At 30.7% G+C, this 22,080-nt stretch overlaps 1 protein-coding gene across 13 annotated transcripts in view; it reads right to left on the reverse strand.

The window, feature by feature from the left end:
* Positions 1 to 22,080, reverse strand: part of LOC124955882 (protein 4.1) — a 35,367-nt gene that overhangs the window by 12,125 nt on the left and 1,162 nt on the right. The window contains exon 2 of one of the 13 annotated variants that reach the window (XM_047510979.1): positions 2,501 to 2,609. The exons of the other annotated variants lie outside the window; for them this stretch is intronic. The gene's annotated coding sequence lies outside the window, so the exon portion shown is untranslated. The remainder of the gene's footprint in view (positions 1 to 2,500; positions 2,610 to 22,080) is intronic. 13 annotated transcript variants of the gene reach the window in all.

A 22,080-nucleotide genomic window follows, 5' to 3' on the forward strand; every position in this document is an offset into this window, starting at 1 on the left:
CAATCATAAGAAAAAAATTTTCTTCGACGATCTTTTCGACAATGAGTCGATGTCAAAGAAAAATACAGAAAATGTTTTATGTTTGATCGAGATATTCAAGTATAGATCCCGTCTAGACTAGAGGGTGCTTTGTAGAGAGAAATAATCAATATTTGTGAGAGTACTCTCGAAATGAATGTATGGTTCAGGTACCTTAGGGGATAAATATTGCACTGTTGTGACTTCGACGACGAAAAGAAAAGAAGAAATTATTCGCTTGGGAGAAGTTCCCTCGCACAGATTCACCGACCTTGTATATCCGTCCAATAATTAATGAGGAACAATTAATTTGAAAAAATCTCTGGAATAGAATCTCAATTGTGTTTCGATAAAATGTGAAATTAGTATTAAACTGTAAGAAATGTATATGGTATATTAATAAATTCTTATCAATTATTACACTATCACTATAACTCTTTTATTTCGATACTAGAATAGTTCTTGGGATCTATAGGATAAAGTGTCTTTGATTTCGTAGGAGTTTGAATTGAGTTACATGACAGAGTTCTCTCTCTCTCTTTCTCTCTCTCTTTCTCTCTCTCTTCCCTCTTTCTCTTGAACGCGCGCGCAATACGATGCAGCCAAGTTTCTTTGCTACGGGTCATTGGCCCTTTTTCAAGATAGCAGGTATACATTAAAATGTGTATATGTGTGTGTGTGTGTGTGTGATACTCGAAGTTTTAAGGAAAAAGCCGATATTAATTTAAAAAGAAACATTTTGTAATTATCTACTATCGTTCCAACATGACACGTGATTCCGTTACGAAACGTTCCCGTTTCTAATTTGAAAAATTCCAGACGATTTAAAGAAGCAACAAAATAGAAGAATCAACAACGTGACCGGATATCGCACTTTAACTTCAATCATCATTGATCGATATCCTGTTACGTATATGCGTACGTAACCTACGAGGTAATGGGTTAATTGCAAGTACTATTCTAATCATGTATTTCGTTGTTAACACGTTCCCTGCCAAGCCATTTTTGCCTGACTTGTCGTTCAGGCCATTTGATATTTTGTCTAAAGAAAAAAATGACTGAGTGTACTACCGGTGGTACACATGGCACGGTACGTGTTAATATTTTCATCAAGCGTGTTTTTTTTTTATAAGAATTATATTTGGTTTCAACGAAAATCAAGTGTTACCAATACTATATAATTTTAAATAATTCATAAAATACATACACACACATGTCTTATACAAAAATTAAATATTAAATTATATCACTCTTTCTCTCTTTCTATATATTGAAAGAAGTATATTATATACGAATAATCATATCGTTGTATTGAGATCAGATATAATTACTATTTGAATAGAAAAAATAATAGACAGATCGGGAAAATTAAAATTCCCCTACGAGTTCTAATGCGGAAGAGCAGTATCTCCGTGTCTTGTATGCGACCACTCTATATAGCGTGTTCGATAATGTTATATGTATTACGTTACCGTGGTGTAAATCCCTACAAATAAGCAATCACATGAGTTCATAGAAAACCACGAGAGAGATATTCTGTCTCTCAGAATTTTCGACATCCTCCATTTTGTTGTTATTTTCGACTTCTCGGCTGGACTCACATCGGAAAACAAGAATTAAGCTAAAAATTGACAAACCTTGGGGAAGGTAGTTCGTAAAAATATAATTGAAATATATTTTGCTATTAATAATCGTATAAAGAATAAGTGCACGTGGTATCATATTATTAAATTACATAAAACTATGATATGTATATATTTATAAATTATTTGCGAAAATGTATAATATATAATACACTTTTATATATATATATATATATTTTATATGCAAATTTTGATAATTGAAATTGATTAATGAAATAATATTTTAAAATTTAATGAAAAGTAATGATGTATGCATTATCGAATAAAATGAAAAAACTATACAAAAATTTGTTTTGAAAAAAATATTTATAGAATATCGGGGGAGAGGGTAGAGTATGAATTTCTTTTTCAGTCGATTGTAAGAGGATTACGAACCGTTGAGAGAACGGAGAGAGAGTTGCGAAATGTCGTCATCGCTGGAAGCAGGCGTCCTTTGCACGTTATTCTCTTTGGCAGTAAAGAACGATGAGGCAATACACCGTGTGTGGATAGACGACGACGACGACGACGACGACGATGACGCGATAAGTCACACATTGAATGTATCATATTAGTGGTGACCTTGATGAGACTTATCGGTGAGCAAAAATAATCAAAAAGAAAGAAGAACGCAAGTGAAAGAGATCTCTAACATGTAACGATTCATACAAATCGAGTCTATGCCTCGGTGGTTCTGTCTGTTTTGTCCATCTATCAGCAAAAAATGTAATAATATGGAAATCGTAGATCGTATCAATTTCTACTTAAACATACTGTAAGTGCGTTAAAATTAGTAAGCTCACGCGAATTTCATAACTACGATAAGATAAAACTATTTTAGTCGAAGGTTAATAGCCAACCTCCTTTCTTCCTTGAATTTCTGGTAGGTAAGTGTGATGTCTGCATACATATGTATATGGTGTACCATTAGTTGCTTTCCCTTGATATAGCTTATGATATGTTTCATCGCTTTTATCGAACGAAGGTTGAACATGCAAAAGAAAAAGGGAAAGAATAATTATGATCGCGAAAATAAGACACGAGTGCACATATATAAGAAACATTTACATATTAAACTAATACATTTCATTGTACATTTTATGTGTTCGATGAAGGTGAGAGTTAAAAAAAGACTTGACATTTTTTGGCACCCATCAAGAAAAACTAGACATTTTTTTTTAACACGTTCGTCCCAGATTCAAGAAAAAGGCAAATACGGTCAATAGTCGTTTCGCTGACAGGTCGGTTTAAACTTTAAAGGGCCTCATGAAAAGGGCCACCTAGGGCTTAGGCAGTGTTGAAAGAATCTTTTTCTCTCGTTGCGGACTCCTTTCAGAGGCGCGTGAGCTCCATTTGGCCGTGTGTCAAAAGGGCTGATTGTAAACGAGGGTCGCGTGATCCCTGGCATACGCCTACACGTACACTCACATTATTAACGTTGGTGTCTTCCATACTTCTTCTCTCTCTCTCTCTCTCTCTCTCTCTCTCTCTCTCTCTCTTTCTCTTCGTCTCTTTCTTACCAATGCACCAGCTTAATGAAAGAATTTATGTCTTACACCAAGTTGTCGGTGATATTATCTTCGGCGGTCGTATATAAACTATTCAAACGTTAAGTGTCTCGATCGAGTTACATCTTTATATTATTCAATATTTTTTGAATCATTAATGTAACTTCGACAGCTTTAGTGTAATAGAATTAAAGCATATAGGTAACATATCATTAATAATAAATATATTTCTTTTTTGAATCATTATAACATATATATATCATATATATATATCATATATATTACACATATATTATGTATTATTTATTTAATAAGTATTATAATATTTGTTTTTTAAAAGTTTCGAAAAAAAAGAAGGAAAAAAAAACAAAAAAAGAAATTTAATCATACATTAAAAAATTAATTGAAACATCAGACGATGTTACAATAGAAATCAGGAAAATTTTGTAATCTTTCATTTATCGCATACGTTAATAGATTATAACGAAGGCTAACGAGACTTCCGATAGACAGATGCATTCGAAATACTCTTATCGCATTCTAGTTCGTACACATATTTAAAGTAATAAAAATATATATTCAATCGAATTATCAAATATTTACGTTCGTTCTACCATCTAACCGTCTATGAATTATTACAATTGTCTAAGAAAGCTAGAGAATCTATTAAACTCGTAACGTAATTGTGCAGCATTGTGCAGTGAACGAGATAAATCAGTGAGCCGAGAAAAGATTGTTCAATACAGCGAATTGTAATCGACGTACATCCACCATATATATATATATATATATATATATATATATATATATATATGCATACATATATACGTAAATATGTACATACATATTATGATATTTAAATGTACTAACGTCATCGCCAAGCAACAATTCGAAGTACCGCACTAAGAGCGTAGTCGTCGACACTCCCCGAATAAAGGAAAATCCGCAACGCCCAGTAATTAGTCCTTCGTGCTTTAAATGCGACGCCTGCACGTTCCCTGATTTAATTGCGCCGATGAAATACGGTTCGAAAACAATGGATGCGGTTGGATGCAAATAATGTTGCGAAGTTGTTGAAAAAAGAAAAATCGAACGAGACGACGAGAAAGATTCACGGTAAAACGAGTTTCGTATTTCATGAAAAAATATCACATCAGTTGTTTGGAAATTTATGTTTTTCTATATATTTTTTGATGTCACATATATAATTCGCATGAATGTTTTTTAATTACGAATTTTCTTGATATCGAAATAAATGTTACAATGACTTTGTTGAATTTTTCATTTTCTCGAATTTCTGGTAAATGCAATGTCTGCATACAGATATTATATATTATAATTATATATATTTATAAATTGTCTGAAATATAATAATTTATAAAAAGGTTTATTTGTTTTGTTTAATTCCGTATTTTTTTAACATTGAAATATCGTAATTATATATTCATAAATTATATAAAATATAAAAAACAAATAAAAAGTTTTGCAAGAAGTTTTCTTTAATTTCAAATTTTCTTAATATCGAAATAATTATTACGATGATCTCATTAAATTATGTTTACTTAAAATTGCTATAATATATTTTTAAATTATATCTGAAATATAACTAAATATATTTAACAAATATATTTATATAAATATATTTTATAGTAATATATCACACTAATATTATACGACTTAATTTACGACTGTTTAAAAATAAATACGGGTCACATATAACGATTAAGTCTCCGTATTCTTAATCTTCGTAGAAAAAAGGATATACATTACTCAAAGAAGTTGGAAGAAGCCATAAGGGCGAGCATGATGATTCACGATGAGAAAAGAAAACGTGCTCGTTAAAACATAGTACTTCAAAGTTGCGACACTTAGCACTACGGAGAACGAAAAAAAAAAATTGAAAAAAGAAATAGTGTGTGTGTGTGTGTGTATGAGAGAGAGAGAAAGAGAGAGAAAGAGAGAGAGAACAAGATATAAAAAAATATATAACAAAGAAATGTATTGGGTTGGCAACTAAATGATTGCGGATTTTGTCGTTTCCTTCTTATTTGAAATCCGGCAATCACTTAGTTGCCAAACCAATATATTTATAGAAAACTGTAAAGAATGTACAAATATATTTTTCACTCGCTTTAATTATGACGTATAATAAAAGAACGATTTTACAAAAGAAATATATATATATATATATATATATATATATATGAAAAATTAGAATATAAAATGAGAATGATTTCAAAAGAAATATTTTATTAAGTCTTTCTTTAAAAAAATTATAAAACGTATAAATTAATAGTTTAATATAAAACATATTATATTAACAGATTATAAGGAAAAGATGAAAAAAGAGGATGCAAACGAGACGATTTACAAATGATGTTTACCATTAAAAATGTCAGAGAGATGCAAAGATGAAGTTTGTATCGATTGCATGAGATAGTCATTTAAAGACTCGAGACGGAATTCTGTATGCACCCTGTCGGTTATGCTAACTATACACCGACAATCATTTGATCGGTCAACCTTTTCCCGTTTCGTAGAAAGATGCGCGAACTAACAATTTTCCGCTCGGTGAGTACGAACTTATACATCTGTAACTACATATGTAATATACATATACATACGTACATATATATAGATACATATGCGAACGTAAACGAACGTATGAGAAAGCGAGAATTTAAAAAAAAAGTTATATATAATATATTGCACGTTTATTTCTTCAAAACCGAGACAAAAAAAATAAAAAGAAAGAAAAAGAAGAAAAACTATATCTGCGACCTTCTTGCAGTTGGCAGCCATCGTTTTTCTTGTTCTCCGATAACGAATAACATTTATGCACGGCTGCTCGCGTGTCTGGAAGCTCGACAATCCGAAACACAATCCTCCTCTCTCTCTCTCTCTCTCTCTCTCTCTCTCTCTCTCTCTCTCTCTCTCTCTCTCTCTCTCTCTCTCGCGTATTCGATCACGTGCTTACGAATTTCCAAAGAAATAACTTGAAAAATAAGTTTACGAGTACTGTCGTTGATACATACATGTTTGCTCGAAAGGGAAGAACAAGTTCTCTCGATTATACAGGAATTTTATCATTCTAGTATCGATCATTTGAATAACCAGTTCGTTCTAACACGATCTTCTTAAAAAGTAAAAACAGAAAAAACAAATTAAATAAGATGCTTGAAAATGAAACTTCACTGAAAGAGACAAGTAGATACACGTTCGCGTTTGTCTTGTTATAATTTTACGCGCCTGCATAACCATTTTGACTCTTCGCAAAACAAAATAAAAGAATTTTTCTCCCGTTTTTTTTGTGTCTTTTCCTTTGTTGTATTTTTTTTTTCACGTAGAACAAGAGTTATACGTGAAAAAAAATACAACAAAGGAAACTCCTAGAGGAACTCCTAGAGCTGAATTAACGAACACTGAACTGATTGTTTTTGCAAAATAAAAGAATGAAAAAAGAAAGACAAAAGATATTATATATAAAGAATATACGTATTATATTAAGGGGACCGGAAAGTAATGTCGCTTTCTTAAATTAAATTCAAATGAATAAATTTTTAACAAGTTTTTATTTTTAATCACAATCAAATATCGACATGCGCAGAAACGACATTACTTTTCGGTCCACCTAATATTTATATATAGAAAAATATATGGAATATATTTTTATTTGTATATAAAGTTGTATATATAATATCTTTATATATAAATATTTATAATTTTTTCTTTTTTTTTCGTGAATTAATTCCTCATGCAATTATGAATAAAAAAGTACTAGTCTGGATAAAAAGATGTTTCCGACGAAAATTGTTTGTTTTTCTTTTCTTGAGTAAAATAAAATGCCAAAAATTATAGGTTTCCACTAAAAAAATAATGTTGATTTTAAAATAACATGGATAACATACATCGAATCACAAATAAATAATATTGTTATGTTTGCCCCCTTCTGCACGAAACCAAACTTTCGTTTCAAATTTTTTTTTTTCCAAAAATGCGTTGTTTTCGAGATTTTAGCTGTCTCAATTTAAAGAAACTTACCCTATATATATTTAGAAAGATAAAATATATTATACACATATACATATATCTCTAATGGGCAGGCAAAAGAGTATAAATAAAATTTTCGTCAAAATAAGATAAGTACACTAATATATTTTACATTTCTATCTTTTGCTTATATGTATGCTAGTATGTATATTTTGTAAATATAATCGGATGAGACATGTGCTATCAACTTTCACGTTTCAAATACATCAAATCTTATTTATTTTACTATATTATACTTTAAATATTTTTATTTTAAGTATTTCTCTGTAAGATTAATAATTATATGACTTATATTTTTTTTTGTCCGTCCACTAAAGTTATATAAAAAATATTATATACATGCACGCACGCACACATGCATACACACAAACATATACATGCATAAAGATTAGACAGAAAAGTATTTTTTACTTTTCATCGAATTTCTTTCTTCGACGAAAAGAACACGAAATAATTAACATGTATTTCCAATCTCAATTTCATATTTCAAAGTGATATACGAAACTCGAAAAGATTTTGTCGTCGATCTCTAGGGGTGTCTTCCACGTTCTTCTTTTTTGTCTTTTCTTTTTCTTTTTTTGTCTTCTCAAACCCTTCTTTTCATTCGCACGCCCACGAACGTTTGCCGACTACTCCTTCGTCTGGGCGCCAAATTCAAAGCGTGCTCTTTCCGCGAGAGAGGGTTGAAAAGTATTCTAGTGATGGTGATGCTGATAGTGGGGGTGTGAGGGGATGAGAAAGGGAAGAGCTTGGTAGACGAAAAAGGGAGGGCAAAAGCGATGCAGCAACGGGTGAAGGGACTGGCGAAGGATAGACGACGACTCTTTGAAGCGTGAGATTAAAGGGTCCAATGCTGTAAAAATACTATCGTCGTTGCGTTCTAACGATGATTCGCGAAAGTACGATCTTTATTTCTCTCTCTCTCTCTCTCTCTCTCTCTCTCTCTCTCTCTCTCTCTCTCTCTCTCTCTCTCTCTCTCTCTCTCTCTCTCTCTCCCTTTCTTTTTTTTTTATTTCTTCATTACTTATGATCCGAACAATTTCTCTCCCTTCCAGAGTTCTTTTTTGATCTCATCCAATATTATCCTGCGGTCAGAGAACGCTCGATAAAAAATACAGAGATAGAGAGAGAGAGAGAGAGGCAGAGAGGGAGGGAGAGAGAGAGAGAGAGAGAGAGAGTATAATATTTATACTTTACACAAACATGACAATCAAATCCTCTTGCTTTCTATGAACGAACTGAAACGATTTCAAAGATTTCCTGGGGATTCTTCTTTATCTCGTTTATGTTGAAATTAATCCCGTTAAAATTAATTGTTTGGATAACAAATAGAAAAAGAGGTCAAACTAGTTTAGTAACGTTATTCTCGTTATTTGATGAATCGTCACAATCGTTGCCGTAGTTTCATTTCTAACGCAATCGATGCGTTATTCGACAGGATATAGATTATTTCGATGTCCGTTGTGAATACCAATTTCTTTTTGTTTATTCCGTATTAGATCTTTTTTCTTTCTTTCTTAGACTACTTTCCGAAAATTGGAATCTCTAATTGGTAGATCTGACATAACATTTTTTTCCTAACTTTTCAGCCATTTATTTTTATTCTAGAACTATAAATGACAAAAAGGAAAAAATAAAATTGGCAGGGGAAAAATAAATGGAATTTGAAATATGTCGTCTTTCTGGTTTTTCATGTTACGTGATGTATCACATGTATGTATATATATATACACTTATTATATTATACTATACACAGTATACGAATGTTATATATATATATATACATATATGTTGGCTCGTTACTCCGCATTGTTACATGACACTGCACGGTACCGTGATTCTCTCGACCTTCCGAGATTCCTCTTAACGATTCCAATGTTTCAGATCGCTTTCGATAATTGCTAACGTTGAATTCGTGCCAAGTGCAACGAGAACTGTCATTTTCATACGTACGTGTTCACGTATATAAATATATGTGTAATAGATACACCATCTAACAACTAACTAGAAATATCACGTAGCGAGAGAGAGCATTCTTTTTTTTTTCTTTTTTTTTTTTAACATAATTAAGATAAATGATTATCTAAATTGAAGAGAAAAGACAGAAAAAAATAGTAAACATTAAATCTATGCAAAATTAATTATTAAAAAATAGTAAACATTAAATCTATGCAAATTTAATGCTTACGTAACGCATGTGATTGCGAAATTACAAAATATTAATGTTTAATGTAACAATTTAGTTTTTCATTCAATTTCGTATAGAAAATTATGAAAATCTAATTTTTTTAATTATTTACATTTGAATATTTATATGATAATTAACATACATAATATTGATCTCTTAATGTTATCACAAATAAATAAAAACATCATGTATTAAAGATTTAAAAATTAATTAGAAATAATTAAAATTATAGATAAGTTAACATAGAGTTAAATTTGAAATCAGTATCTACATTTTCAAGAGTGAGAAAAAATAGAAAAAAGAAAAAAAAAGTGGTATGGGAAAAATCGAAGCGACTCGTCATTCACAGAGTTTCGTTTGTACGATTTTAATTAAAAGCCGTACTTATAAGTCGGCCGTGTATTTTTATACCAAGTTTTCGCGCACAAGTGCTGCCAGCCTACGGGACGTTACGTGCGGATTAGAAACTGAAGAGAGACTCGAAGCAAGGGAAAAAGAAAGAGAAGCGAGGGGGTGGAAAAAAGCGTGTGGTGCACGCGTTCGATAGCGTCACGCATGGTTCTCCTCGGTGAGTCATTATATCAGAAATATACGTATGTCTTACATATGTGTTATATACACATACATGTGTATACATAATCGTTTTTATACATGCGTATTATATATATATATATATACTTATACATAATCGTTTTTGTTTGTGTGTATTGTATACACAAGCACACAAACACAGAGAGAGGAAGAGAGAGAGAAAGAGAGAAAGAAAGAGAGAGAAAGAGAGAGAGAGAAAAATAGATAGATAGATAGATAGAGAGAGAGAGAGAGAGAGAGAGAGAGAGAGAGAGAGAGAGAGAGAGAGAGAGAGAGAAAGAGGGAGAGAGGGAATCCATGTTTTAAGTGCACGTATGTATATATTATACACATATGTATCTACTACATGTATGTTTGGAGTAAATCTACACGCAAGAAGTTTAATTTACAATAATTTTGAAGGCATTATACAAAAGACTGAACCAACATTGTTCTGAATTTTGTTGTAACGCATACAAATGCATTTGCGGATCATTTCCTGTTTCCACAGGTATTCGCTTTTCTATATATGATTAAGAAAATCGTCCTGTCCTGACGTAAGCACAAAATTAAATATCATGAACAGAGAGATCCGTCTAGATATCATAAAAACAAAGATTGGAATGAATTTAAAATTGAATTTTAAAATAGTCTTGGGTTCCTCGTCAATGATTTTTTTTCTTTTTTAACTAATTTAACCGACAAATTCGACGTTGAAGAAGATTTGAAAAGTTTTCCGGACAAGAGAATACTTGCTTCGTTACGGCTAACACATAAGATAGATAGATAGAGAGAGAGGGGGGCGGAAGAAAGAGAGATAGAGAGAAAGAGATAGAGAAAGGGAAAGAGGGAGGGAAGAAGAGAGAAAGAGAGAGAGAGAGAGAGAGAGAGAGAGAGAGAGAGAGAGAGAGAGAGAGAGAGAGAGAGAGTGTGTATAGATCAGACTTAATGGGTCAAAGAGCACCAGCAGAAGAGTCTACTTGAAATTGCTGCTAACATAAGTACCTGTGTCCTGTTTTAACACAACGGCTATTCCCGCAATTTATTCATTTCCCTTGCTCCGTTTCTATTTCTGCTCTAAATTTTTCCAACCGAAGATTTTCCTTTTATTTTCATTACATGTGTGTGTGTGTTAGATGTTAATACTCGTTTTTACGGTTGCGAACCGATGAATCTCATGTTCGTGGAAGCGGTAAAAAGATGTCTCGCGTCCCTGATTTCGCACGGGTTCTCTCGCTTTCAATGGAAAAAAGGGAAATGAAAGCTATTGCCTGCCGCATTTGAAGAAATGAGATCATGATGTTTACTTCCTTCGATGGATTCTATCAGAAGTAATCGTGATAAAGATTCTAACTATAAGAACAGAGAGACATGTGCATAGGAGAATAAACAAAATTTATGATATATCATTATCGTAAAATATAATACCCACAGAATATTATTTGTATTTTTTCTAATATACATTAATATATCAATATTAATATATTCCATTTTAACTCAATATTCAACCAAGTGTAGAAAATTACTTTATACAGACTTTCTAAGTTTTATATACTTTATTATTTAAAATCTGTACATAAATATGTTAATCTCTTGTATTAATATTTAATTAAAATATATTATTTTTAAGTATTATAATATTACAATATGTATGTGTCTATACAGTGAATGTAGAAAATATTCGTACACTGATCAATTTGAAATAAGACTTCGTGAAATTGTAGTTTATTAATTTTTATAAACTAAATTTTTATAAACAATAAATTGATACATATTTTCGCAAATCTTTAAAGTAGATATAATCTAAAAAAAAAAAAAAAAAAAAAAAATTAGTTCGTATAATTTACAAAATTAGCAAGAAAAAAAACAAGAAATCGTTAGAAATATGAAAGCAATAAGTATTCGTACAATTGCTGAATTTAAAAAAAAATTCATTAAAAAACGTAACAAACTAATCTGACGATAAAAAATGAAAGTAAGCGTGTAATTAATACTTCGTAAGATTTCCTTTTGATTTTAAAATTGTAGCAACTCTTCTAGGAAATGAATTAATAAAATTCGATGTAGCACTGAATGAGAGCTTACTCCATTTCTCCGTGAGAGCATTTTTCAAATTTTCTTTACAAGAAATTTTGTATTTTCTAATTTTACGTTACAATCCCATAAGTATTCTATTGGATTGAGATCTGAAGAGTAGGCAAGAGTTTTTATACATGCTGTATGTTATATAATATCCACATTCTCGTATTATAGGCAGTATGCTTTGAATCATTGTCTTGAATAAAAATAAAATTATCCTTTATGCCTATTTTTTCTGCACCAAAAATAAGAGTGCGTTTTAAAATGTCAATGTAAACCCTGTGGTTCACTAGTCCACAGAATAAATTTTAATATACCAACACCAGCAGTACTCATGTTTATAACATTCTTCATATATAGTCTCGAACTAGTACAGAACTTCCACCGTGTTTCACTGTAGGTTGTAAGTTTTTTAGTTTTAGTTCTTTATTTTTTTTCTTCCAAATACTACCGTGTCCATTAGACCCGAAAATATTAAATTTACTCTCGTTTTTAAAAATCACTCTATTACACAGTAGTCCATTGGTATGCTATTATTATTATTTGGGCATTGCAATCTTTTCCTATTCACTTCACTTACAAAATATTTTTTACGAGCTACTTGACCGTGTGATACCCTTGACTTCGTATAAAGTTACACATAGTGCTAACAGATACATCAATATCTAAATTATATTTAAGATGTTCAACTATTTTTATAGCATTTATTTTTGGATTTTGCTTTATTATTCTAATAACAACTCGTCCAGTATATTAATTGTTTTTCCCGGGGACATCCACTTCTCGAATTATTTTGCAATCTCTTTCAATCTGTATCTATCTTTGTATGGTAGATCGAAGTCTATTTATAATCTACGAAATTTCTAATAAACCTTTACACTGATTAATAATACTTTTTCTTTCTTCTATCGTAGTTTCCACACGTTTTCGTCCCATTTTACAATAATAATTTTTAATAATACAAAGTTTTTAACTCTGCAGATGTTAATAACGTTTTGAAACAGACTGACAATAAATAATGTAATGTGTTTTCGTTATAAATTCTCTTGTAAACAGTTCGAAATAAAAACTGTACAAATACTTATTGCTAATTTTGTAAATTATACAAACAACTAATTTTTTTTATATATTATATCCACTCTAGAAAATATAGTATGTATCATAGTTTATAAAAAATTACATATATATATATACATACATGTATGTATATTATATATTTACAATATATTTCAATAAATCGTAAGAATAAAAATATGTAAAAGATAGCAATTTTTCAACGATTATACGAGCATATGTATGCAAGAGAATCCGATAATATAAAAATAAAAAATAAGCGATAAAGTGTGTGTGTTGCGTGTATATATATATTATATATACATAAATACATTTTATCGCTTATTTTTATTATTTTCTATTTTTATATATATATTATTTTATTTTATTTCTTTTATAATATATATAGAGAAAGGAAAGGAGCGGGAAGGAGAGAGAGAGAGGGGGAGGAGGGGAGTTGGTAAGAGTCGGATAAGAGAAAGGCAAAGAGCGAAACAACGGTAAGATAAAGGAAATGAACTGACTAAGGATCAAGCCCGTTAAAGCGCGTCAAATCCCAAGTTCATTGTGAATATCTCGACTTCGGTCACGGTACGGTGCCACGTAGTGGTAATCGTGAACGTGACCACGCCTTGTCCACGTTTGCCTTCCAACTTTTGAAGTGCGTTGTACACATCGCCGCATCGTTGTTACTTCCGTCGATAGTGTACATACATATATCTAAATACACACACGCATGCACACCCGGAGTATATTTTACAGAACAAATTCATTTTAAATAATCTTGTTTTTAACAATTTAACAAAAATTATAAATAACTTCGGTTAAGATAAGCCGTTTATTAGTGTAATTGAACAAAATATAAGTATCATATATTTAAATAAAATAAAATTAAATAATTTTCTTAATGTACTAAATTCTATTCACCTTAAATAGACGAGAAACATGGAGTGAAAGTATATAAAGTGTAATAAATTCATTTGTTTCAATCAACCGTAATATTAATTGCAATCACTGGAAAATTTGACTTCAATAATTTTCATTGAATATTAAATAATAAGAAAAATTTATAATTGAATTTCTTTTTCCTTATTGATTTTTAAAATAAAGAAAAAGAAAGAAAAAAGAAATACTGAGATATATAATTTCATCCATGACAGCATTAACGTGATTTTTTTAAATAACTTTTTAAAGTTTAATCACACATAACATTACCTTCGATAATTTTTATTTTTTAATGAATGTTTCATTCGAAAGAATTTTTTCAACACATACTAAAAAAGAAAAAAGAAAATAATTAAGTCTTCTCGACATAGTAATTATTGACTTACCTTGTATATATTACTGCACACGTTGTTCACACAAATCGTTGTTACCTCGGATAACAGGCAAATTAAATGTAACTGAAAACTCTGGCCTCGCCTCGGCTCGCCTCCAATGTTCGATCGCCATTTGATCGGTACAGATAAGCATATGTACGGGCTTTAAACGAGTTGCTTAAACGACTGATCTCCGTTTCCGTTCTAGTTTGAGACTTATTAGAAAATTGCCGCAAGTTCGTTCTTATCTTGTACATTCAACCAAGTTAACATGATAGCGCGAAAAATAGTGTAAGTAAGGTATAAGTATAAACAAATTAGAATGCATCGAAACAAACAATAAGGAAGATGCATCAAATTTTAAATTCGTTATGTTATCTCTGATATGTCTGATAACATATAGAAAGAGAGAGAGAGAGAGAGAGAGAGAGAGAGAGAGAGAGAGGAAGAGAAAGATAAAATGATATCATCGGAGCCATAGCAATTTTATTTCATCGACGACGATGTGGCCAATCACGAATTTACGGAATAATACGATGATATCCATCGACGATGAATGATGACCGTTATGGCATTAAATATTGATGTAACATGTCAACTAGAGAGAATCACTCTTACTCATTGAACAAAGTCCCAACAACTCCAGTTCGAACTCCGGTGTGACTCATTTCTCGGATTGTTTCTCACACTCATAGAGATTTATTCTTACCGAGAAAGAAAAAAAGAAAGAAAAAAAGAAAGGAAGAAAGAAGGAAAAAAAGAAAGAAAGAAAGAAAAAAAGAAAAAAGAAAGAAAGAAAAAAGAAAGAAAGAAAGAAAGAAAGAGAGAGAGAGAGAGAGAGAGAGAGAGAGAGAGAGAGAGAGAGAGAGAGAGAGAAAGCACTAGCGAGAGATGACACTATTAATAACTATGATAACTCTGATAATCTCTAAGGGAAATAGCAATTTAAATAGAAATTAGACAGAGAAGCTTCAACATTACACGACCTTTTTAATAATTTAATAATTTTCTCATATTTATTTTTCACATTTTCTTTAACGAAATTTGTTGAATCGTCGAAGAAAAGTCACGTTCTTTAGTATTACGATATCAAAGTTTTTTTTTCTGCATAAGTTTTCACTTGAGAGATCCAAGGTCTGACATCAAAGAAAAATTCAATTCTGATCACGTAAAAGTACACATACCCTATATGGATATCTACGTCGATCTGCCGCATAAGACGAAACAGTGGCGTCTTGATAATACAGTAATATTTGCAGAATATATATACATGTATACTGCAAATATTACACACACACACACACACACATACACTATGTATCACGGTTCAAATACATCTTCATAATGGACATTGCAAAATATATACGGGCTATGAATATTATATACGTATATATGTATATTGTATATACATAATATAGATAAGACTACAAATTTAAACAATTTTCAGTAATTAAAACTTTTCATTTCGAAAACCCTATTTTCTTCCCTTTAAAAAGTTCACAAAACTATTTTACATGGATCTATACATATACATACATATATATTCAAAACTTTGAATTATTTTTATGACATTTTCTGATTTTTATACGTCTACATTGTTTTTTATAGATAGAAAACATTTCAGATATATTTTCACTAATTATCTTCAACTCTAATAAATTTTCATGTTAATGATTTTGTCTTGTGGGTTCATACTGTACAGAAGAGAAAACAAAATAAAAAGAAACAAGAAAATGTATAGACTTCGTTCCCTGGGGCGCATTTTAAGCACAAAAGGAAGCGTAAAATCGGCCAACCGTATCATGCACGCAGTTTCACATCGACAGGTGAAGCCCTGTTTCCCAAGTTCATTGTAACTTTAGTTACGACGTGCATTGGCCCCTCGAGCTTGTTCTTTCGACTGTTCAAAAATGTTTCCTTATTCCAGTAAACTTTACATTTCTATTCACTTGCAATTTATTTCACGACAAATACCTGTAATATATCATTTGAATCATTTTTTATAACAGGCAAATGTATATATAACATTTATTGATTTCACATGTAATTATTTCATAATTTTATAAAATATCAGTATTAGTAGAAAATAACTGTTTAAACATAATACAATTTCGAATATTTCCTCGATCGATATTTTACTCGAATTGGAAACACGAATGTGAGAAATCTCTGGAAAATGTAACACAATTATCCAAATGTAGAAGGAAACCTTTATTTTAATTTGATTTACTATCTCGTGCTACAGATAGTAAATCTGTAAATGCACAGATATATTAATACAGTTATTTTTATCTCTATAAATTTCATCTAAATGAATAATATGAATAGTATGAGTCAGAGGATTGTTTTTTTCCGTTTAGAGGAAGATTACTATTCACTATTACATATAAAATAAATGATCCATTAACCATGAAGGTTTATATCGTAGTTTTATTACTTGACCTTGATGAGAAAAGAGAAGAAAACCATCGAAAAAACAGAAGCGTCTCATGATTTTTCATTTTCGTAAAAGTTTCATCGAAGTGGGTTAATGGGGATGATCGTTTGAGTGGCGAAAAAACAAATAATTGCTCGAAAGTAAAATACATTCGTCGACGATTTAAAGAAAAATAGAGAAAGAATGTACCAGAAATACGAGCTAGCATCGATCAAAACTCTAACCATATATCCGGGTTAATGCGTCTTTGGAAAACGCTGGCGTTGCTTCTGCACCAAAGCGTACAAATGACCTAATTGGAAGCCATTGGCTATAGTAAGAGCGTGTGACGTGAATGACAGCAGAAAGAGATACGTTCGTTTCTACAAACGAACTTAAACATTTTTCCTATCATATGTTACAAAATAATCAATAAAAAATATTACACGATTCATTATCTTGTACGTCTGTATACAAAATTAAATTCGATTATACGAAAATAATTCTTTTCTCGGTATACTTAGAAGGAAACTTGAACCGTTATTTTTATCGTCTTGTAAACGTGAACTCTCTTAAAGAAGTACCGCAAAATAAATTTCTTTTCTCTCTTTCACGAGAAGGAAGATGTTATTTATAAAGCTTCTTGTTCACAAATCGTATACGTTAAATCCGAACATATTTCACTGAGAACCCCTTACGAATATGAGTTAACTTTAATTATAGTTAATCATAGTCAAAGATAATAAAAGGTTGATAGGATCATGAACGTTTTTGGCAAGTAATACACTCAAAATTCTCTCTCTCTCTCTCTCTCTCTCTCTCTCTCTCTCTCTCTCTCTCTCTCTCTCTCTCTCTCTCTCTCCCTCCCTCTTTCTCTTTCTCATCATGTGTGGTCCTGTTGAGGTAGCTTAAGTAATCGATTAATTTCAAGTTTGGTGAGCACGAATGTGGTCCAAGCGCATTTGGCTTTCATTTTATTCATCATCACGACGATCGTCCATGAAAGTTGGATATCTTATGAAACGTGCAACTACGAATGCATCCTTCATGATAATACGACGTAAACGTGAAAAGAAAAGAGAGAGAAAGAGAGGGAAAGGGAGGGAGAGAGACAAAGAGAGAGAAAGAAATAAAACTATTAATTCAATTTTCTTTTTTTTTTCTGAATGCATCACCACGTTTAGAATCGGTGAAGTTCTCTTCTTTGATTATCTTTTTTTATATTAAAGATCGAGATAACGATACTATCAGTAGACATGAGGATTTTCGAGTTAGATAAGTGTATAAATAATATATCTATGGGAACTTTAAAAAATTATAGAATATATTGTAATATATATAAATTATAAATGAAAAAATTAATAACAAAAAAATGTACAATAATACGATTACGATAACGACTTTATTGACAGATGTAAGAATCTTATGTCTAGATAAAAGTATAATATTCATTATATCCGTAGAAATGTTAGAAAATTATGATAATGGTACAAAAAAATTATTACTAATAAGATTAAGATAAATAGTATGAACTAATAAATTTTCAGATAAAGATATAAATATTTATTATAGTTATAGAACATTTGAAATTTATCAGCTATAAATTTACAAATTTAGATATTAAGACAAAAAAAAAATTGAATGCACTAATACAAAGCAAAAAAGTATTGTTTAAAAATAATATATTTTCAGTTGCAAAATAGAAAAGTAATAATGACAAGCTGCTAAGGCACGACGTGTTTAAATCGATTCTTCTTCGCTATGGGAAAAATACTGGTTAAAAATAAACCATTATACAAATGATGGAATATAATATCGCAAGGATGATTCCGTTAAAGTCGGCATTCGCGATGTAGCATGATGATGTTATTTCTCGTGACATTTAATAAACCGCAACGTGGCTCATATCGTCGTATCCATTAAAACTGTCCTTTTCGGCGTATATTTACAGTTAATTTTACGAAAAGGTCTATCGATCTAGCCCGATTATCGTCAACTCTAATAAAATATATATTTAATCGATTAATGAATTTGTCGAACTAATCAACGTTGTTATTGTTGTTATTGTTGTATCATCTCAGCATACATTACAATGTCTCATTTATCTTAGAGAAGGGAAGAGAGGGCGTCTAGTCTACTCTAACAATAATTAATAATGCAAAGGGTAATAAATTAATAATGATAGGTATATAAAGTATCAAGGTACTCTCACGAGCATCTCACATTTTACGTTACCATGTCTCTCTGAATTCTAATTTCGTTAAAAAAAGAAAACAAAAGAAGAAACTTTTAATGTTACCACGACAACAATGATAATTCAGAAGGTAACTATAATGAGTTACACGCCGCTACATAATCATTTGAGAATGGGAATAAATGTTTCTTGTGCTTTCTCTAAAAAGAACTAACTTTTTATTCTAATTATATATTTATCTACTATATAAATTTCTAATTATATATTTATCTACTATATAAACATATATATATATATATATATTCAATATATATTCAATGTTCCACTAGTTCTTTCGAAAATAATGTTATTCATGAATGAACGTACTAACTCGTATCTTTATTTCATTGAAAGCGGATAAATGTTGACTGAGAGAGAGAGAGAGAGAGAGAGAGAGAAAGAGAGAGAAATAGGCTTGATAAATAGGATGAATTAATAACAACATGAGATGAAGGACGATATTCAAGAAAAATTTCAATATCAAATGGATACTATTCAATTATACTATACAAGATCATATTTATCTTAGTGATGTCATTCTCATACCATCATGATTATAATAATCACACGCACACACGATGCGTGTTATATCATGATCATCACTATCGGAATCAACGTACAAAATTTGTAAGTACATGCATCATTATCTTTCCTTCGTTGATTTACGATAGATAATAATCTGTACAAAAAAAAGTATGACTTTTTTCATTTAAAATAATCGAGCCATTGAAACTTTGGTTGTGTCCGAGGAAACATGATCGTCTACATACGTCTGTCGACGTGAGAAACCGTGAATTGCATTTTTTTTTTTGCATGAGACTAAATCTCGTTGTAGTATCGAATAAATCGTCAGATCTTAACGGTATTGAACGGATATACGTTTGTTGTGTTACTACGAACGGATCTACCTGCGGTCAAGGAAGTAAAGAAAGGAAGAGAAAACGAAGCGAGCAAACTTGCACGATACATGGAAGGGTAACGAACGAACGAACGAACGAACGAACGAACGAACGAACGAACGAACGAACTATCGAACGAACGAACGAACGAACGAACTATCGAACGGGGTGCCATAAAACAACTAATACGATTACCTTAATGGAGATGGACGGTAGAAGTTGGAAACAATCGGATAAATTGACGGAAACTCAACGAAATTATAGAAAAAGAAAAATAAGAAGAGATTATTGAATTGTTTGCAATAAAAGATTCTATTGTAAGCGTATCTATTCGAGCGTGGAAATACATATTCGACTTCGAATTCGATATCTCATCTCGATTCATCATTGTAATTATTTAACTGATAACAAAATAATGAATCTCTCATGACTATTATATATATATATATATATATATATATATATATATATATATATATATATGTACGTATGTTATAGTAAATTCTAATGATAATTTATGAGTCATATAATTTATATATGATTAGTTAAAGATATGTAAATAATAATTCCTAAATCATGCCACTGTACTAATTTAATTTTTAAATAATAAAATAAAGTTATTATAAATAATTATAACCGATTTATGATAAGCTAAATTACATGGAAATTAATGCGCCTAATATTTAAAATTTGCCTGTACAATTTATAATAATTACAACATATACGTTTAATATATTACAAATGAGAAACGAGAAATCTTGTTTAATAATCCTGCATAAATATGCAAGAATATGCATATTTATTTAAAAATTGCGAGGTAATGGTTACTTTTATTACAATAGGAAGTACGTGATATCTGAAAATTTATATGATAAACAAAATGTATTTATTGCTATAATAATAAATCATTGAAAAATGCCTGTCTCAGTACGTTTACCATACAATTTTATCCCATCTTCAATGCGTTAAAATAATTGCTAAATATATTCTATGAAAAATCTACTTTCATGAAAATATAAAAATGTAAAATAAAATTGTACAGTTAGATTATTGCCAATAACCTAAATTGATGAAAACATAACATTGATTATCTCTGGAATGTTTATTATCAAGTACGAAATAAGATATTATTTATACAATTTTTTTGTCTATTCATTTTGTTTCTTCCTTTTACTTTGATATATCTGTATATAATATTAGATATCCTATACATTTAATAAAAAAAATTGAATCATACACATACACACAAAGAGAGAGAGAGAGAGAGAGAGAGAGAGAGAGAGAGAGAGAGAGAGAGAGAGAGAGAGAGAGAGAGAGAGAACGTAAATCTGTTCGTAAAATCGTGTTACAAAAAAAGAACGGAAAAAAGCAAAAGAGTAAATAGATATTATATCGATTGTGATAATAAATCTTCGGTGAATGGCGACGATTGGATTCGACGAATCATTCGGTTGGAAACATAAAGCCTTCCAAGCGTTGAGAAATTCCAAGTAGATTCTCTTCTCTACCTTAGGTGTGCGTGCATCAATCAAATTTTGTTCCATGGTCCCATTTTCATAGAAGAGAGAGAAGAGATATGTACATATGTACATATATATACATATATATATATATATATATATATATATATATATATATAGAGAGAGAGAGAGAGAGAGAGAGAGAGAGAGTCTATCATACACACACATAGAACATACTATACGACACGACCCACATTTAGCAGGTAGATAGTAAAAGTCAGAGTTCCTCCTAGTGAAACCTACAATCTACAGAACACAAGCAGCAGTAAATGCGTGCGGTGTGCGTGTGCGTGCGCGCGCGCGCATGCATGTAATCTAGAACGTAGATTTTTTTTTCTTCCTTTTCTCTTCTTTTTCTTCAAAGAATCATCTTTATCCTTTTTTCCTTATCGCTTTTAACGAGAAAAATTATATGGAATGGAATAATGATATCAGATTAATGAGCCAAATTCTTTGTTCATTATAATAAACTTTCTAATCGAGGATCAAGAAGTTTCTATAGCAGCAGAAGCAACCTGTTCGATCGATCGATGTGCATTCATCACAAATGAAAAAAAATGAGAAGAATAAAATATCATCGATAGAGCTGATGAATATTTTAATGT

Source organism: Vespa velutina, chromosome 1, assembly GCF_912470025.1.
Source record: "Vespa velutina chromosome 1, iVesVel2.1, whole genome shotgun sequence".
NCBI lineage: Eukaryota > Metazoa > Arthropoda > Insecta > Hymenoptera > Vespidae > Vespa > Vespa velutina.